Raw genomic sequence first — 4,640 nt, 5'->3', positions numbered from 1 at the left:
CTATAATCTCAGGGTGGGGGAGGCTGATTGAAGTTGTTCAAATTTATCTTTTTTGTGTGAGCACAAGTCTTCTATAAAGCAGATACCACTGCTAGCTGGCAAAGCATTGCGAGCTTGAATGCTAACTGCTCCAGTTCCATATTTATTTCTGGAGAGAGTAGGAAAGATTTCAGTAGAGGCTGGATGATGCATTCCATGGAGAACAAGGTTTATGCTAAAATTTAAAAGTCTATCTAAAAGTAGAGCATCACTTGTTATAATTAAAGTATCCAGGGTCTGGGGAGATAGGTCAGTACAATAAGTGCTTACCTGATAAGCGCAAGGAACTGAGTTCAACCCCTGGTTCCTTTAAAAAAAAATCAAAAGTCAAGTTAATTGCTAAAAATACTCACAAAATATCCAGGCAACTTTCTAGATCCTTCTTACAATCACTTGTCTGTACTAGACTCATCAACAAACATAATGTCAACAAATTGTAAGTCCCAGGAGGAACAATTTATGATGCAAAGATATTGACAAGTTTTGCTGTAAATTTCCTGCATGAACCGGAAGTCAAGGAGAGGAGACAATTGAAGTTGTCACTGATTTCGGAAGAAACTTTTGGATTGCAAAAAGTGATGCAATTTGCTTCTACGCAGACAGCTATTTGTGAACTTTTGACACACCCTACAATCCCAATAATTTTATACTTATTTCCTATTTATTTACTAATTCATCTCTTGGGAAGACTGAAAGTACTGATTCTTAGAACATCCTTGAAAAGTGTGAAGTGCTTTTGTGGTAATTATTTCAATTACCTGTTTATCACCAAGTACTTGAAATTTTCTGTCTTCTTGAAGTGAAGATGAACATAGGTTACACAGAAAGTCATGTTTCACTGTTGCAGATTCTGTAGCACCAGGCACGTGCACTCTTATATACTGAAATCCTTCTGAAAGGGGGCATGCTTCACCTGAACAAAGGAATCTTGCACTTTGTGTATACTTGGTTCCAGTTGTCATTGCAATGACAATTCCTTGCATGATACAAAATCTCTGAGATGTATAATCAAGTAGAACCTCACAGAGATCAAGAGCATAAGAGGAGGAGGTAAATGTGTTAATTTCAGCACTATATTAATTTGAGTTTCAGTCTGAAATTGTCCAATTGATGAAAAAATCTTAACAGCAATAAAACAGACTGATTGAAAAACTTGAGCAGCTTTTAATGGATGGTGTAAATTATGATTTCCAAGTTCAGCATCTAATTAAAGAACATCAGAAGGATTTATTAAAATACTGAATCAATATACAGCATAACCTTGTTTTGAATTAAACAAGGGATAAAATTCTACCACAGTTCTTTAGGCCCTCCCAGGGTCTAAAGCACCAACATTCACTTGAAGGGGCATGGGTGGTTGCCTTGTTGGTCAGTGTCAGGGGTAAAATGTTGAGGAGACCTTGGCAGGAAAATACCTCAGAACTCGCAAAGCAGGGGACAGTGAACACAGAGTCATGCACAGGGGTTCTGGGGACCTTCCCACCACCTGCGATCTCATTCTTGTGACCCTTTAAGATGTTTCTTATTTCTGCTTTTTGATCAAAAATTTTCTCTGGATAATGTTGATGATCAAAATGTCATACTCAAGGTTGTAGACTCAAAGTTCCCACATTGTTAGGAGGCCTCCTTACAACACAGCCAGGGCACACCTAGGAATTTTCTTTAGCTACATGCTGCCCCAATTTCTTCCTGACAAATGTAATCCCTATCACCCTTTATGGAGTGTTGAGGCAGCTTTACTGAATTGATTTATCAGTTTTAATAGCTTCCTAATGAAATATCTACATTTTTCTGTGCATATAATCATGTCATCTGTAAACATGAATAATTTAACTTTTCTTTTCCAATTTGCATACCAATTTACTAAGACTTTTAAACTGCTGTACTAATTGCACTGTTAAACAATATTGGTGAAAATAGACATCTCTGACATTTCTGATCATAAGGGAAACACTTTCAGCTTTCCCCCATTTAGCATGATATTGACTGTTGTCTATATCTATATATCTATATTTATTTATTTACAATCATTTAACATTTTTATATCTAATTTATTGAGATTTTTTATTATGAAGGTATGACAAATTTTATCAAATAATACTCTATATTTATTGAAATGATCATATTTTTTGTCCTTCAGTCTGTTGATGTGCTTCATCATGATTTTTATATATTTTGAGGAGTGCTTGTGTGCCTGTGACAAATTTCACTTCTTTATTGTCTCAGTTGCTTTTCTCATTGATGGATCAAAATATCTGACATTCAAAGTTAAGGAAGGAGAGGCCAGTGAGATAGCTCAGAAGTCTAAAGCACCTGCTTAGGCAAACTTAGGCAGGAACAGGGGACCATAGTTTGCTTCTCAGCACCACATGCCTTGCCAGCCCCGCCCTCAGGGCTAGCTGAGCCAGCCATAACAAAACAAAAAACAAAGTTAAGAGAGGAAAAGTTTATTCAGAGTTTGTAGAGGTTTCAGGACATTTGGCTCAAAGGCAGGGCTGCATGGCCGGCAAGCATCACAGAGGAGAAACAGTTCACGGCAGGCAGAAAAGTAATGAGCATGAGGGAAGACAAGTCCCTTTTCTTCCCTTATATTGTATACAGATTTCCAGACTTATGGCAGTGTTAAACCAACCAGTGGACTGATTCTATAATCATGTACACTTAGTTCTGGTACTCAACTATTTATTTATTTATTTATTTATTTATGTATTTATTGTCTTTTTGAGACAGGGTTTCATTATGCATTGAACTGGAATTGAAGTCGCTTTGTAGGCCAGGCTGGTTTCAAAACTCAAAGTGCTGCTCCTGCCTCAGCTTCCTGAGTCCTAAGATGACAGGTGTGCTTTAGCATGCCGGGCTCAGTCCTAGCAGTCTTACTGTTAGCACTGCACCATGAATTGACCACACACTCTAAATTCAACCATTTCTGAAAAAAGACCTCGCTTATTAGTGCACGAGGCTTTGAGGGGCATATAGACACAGTCATAACAATCATGGCTCATCTTTTTGAAATGTGATTGAGTTCATTTTTCTCGTATTTTGCTGAGAAATTTTGCACTAGTATTCAGCTGAGTGCTTTTGTTTTGTTTTGTTTTTGTTTGGGTACCAGGGATTGAACTCATGACCTTGTGCCTCCAGGTGGGAGCTTATGCCACTGAGCCATCTCCCAGGCCCCTGCACTGGTATTCATCAGAGATATAAATCTGTAGTGTTGTTTGTTGTATAGATGTCTGGTTTTGGTATCAGGGTAACACAGACCTCATAAAAGTTTTGAAGAGGTCCCTAACTTTCATTGTTCAAGAAATATAAGAAGATTGGAATTATATTTTTAAATATTATGTGGATTTCCACAGTTAAGCCATCAGGGAGATTTTAATTACTGCTTCAGTTTCATTAGTTGGTGTCATTCTGTTTAGATTTTCTACTTCTTTGTTCAATGTTGTAAGATTGTATATACTTAGAAATGTACCTATTTCTTATATATTTTCAAATTTTCAGCATACAATTCTTTCTTCAAAATTTCTTATAGGTTTTACATTTCTGTGTTACTCACTGTACTGTGTCCTTTGTTATCTTTTATTTCATTCATTTGGGTCTTCTGTCATTTTTTGTCCCTTAATAATCTAACTGTAAGTATGGCATTTTTTAAGTTTTAAAAATCCAACTCTTGGCCTGGGGAGATAGCTTGGCCATCTAAGCACCTGTATGGCAAGCGCAAGGTCCCCAGTTCAATCCCCTATACTACTGCATGATGTGCCAGCCATGGAACTGGACAAGGTGGTGCATGCCTGTAATCCCATCGCTAAGAGAGGCTAAGATAGGAGGATCACTATGAGTCTCTAAGCTGTGTAGTGAGAACCTGTATCCAAAAAAAAAAAAAAAGTAGGTCTTTTGTATTGATTTTTGGTAATTTTTGGTTTTGATTGTATTTGTTTTCTGCTTCAGTGTTATTAATTTTTGTTTTATTAATTTTAATTCTTTTGCTTTTCTAAGTTCTTAAAATGCACTGTCAGGCTGTTCATTTGAGATAATTCCATGTATTGATGCATGCATTTATTGCCACACATTTAGTATTTTTTTTGCTGCACCCCATAGATTTGGATATATCGTGCTGCCATTTTTATCACTTTCTAGAAAGTATTGAATATCCCTTTAATTTCTTTAATTACCCATTAGTCATTTTGAAGAATGTTTTCAATGTCTATGTCTATGTCCACATTCTATAATTCCATTTCTTGATTTACAATTTTACTCTACTGTGGTCAAAGAAGTTGTAAGATATATTTCAAATAGTTTTACAATTTATTGATTATGGATTTTTGGCTATATCTATGATCTTTCTTAGAAAATAATCCACATGTCAAGGAAAAGAATGTGTATTATACTCTTGCTGGGTGAACAATTCTGTAAATATCCCTTATGTACATTTTCCCTAGAACATGCACTTTTTTATTTCAAAAAGAACAACAACAAAAAAACCCCAATAAAATGATATAGAATTTCAAAAAGGGATGACAAGAAATTAACAATGGTTATTACACTGCATATTGTTATCTTCAAAATAGGTGCTCAGACTGCAAGATACATGCATGCAAAATTCT

At 35.9% G+C, this 4,640-nt stretch overlaps 1 pseudogene; it reads right to left on the bottom strand.

Moving 5' to 3' along the window:
* On the bottom strand, nt 1-1,537 carry LOC101565685 (annotated as a pseudogene).
* Nucleotides 1,538-4,640: the final 3,103 nt, after the last annotated feature.

The sequence above is a fragment of the Octodon degus genome, unplaced genomic scaffold, assembly GCF_000260255.1.
Source record: "Octodon degus isolate 3935 unplaced genomic scaffold, OctDeg1.0 scaffold00136, whole genome shotgun sequence".
In the NCBI taxonomy this organism is placed as follows: Eukaryota; Metazoa; Chordata; class Mammalia; order Rodentia; family Octodontidae; genus Octodon; species Octodon degus.
This window is presented reverse-complemented; position numbering and strand designations above follow the sequence as displayed.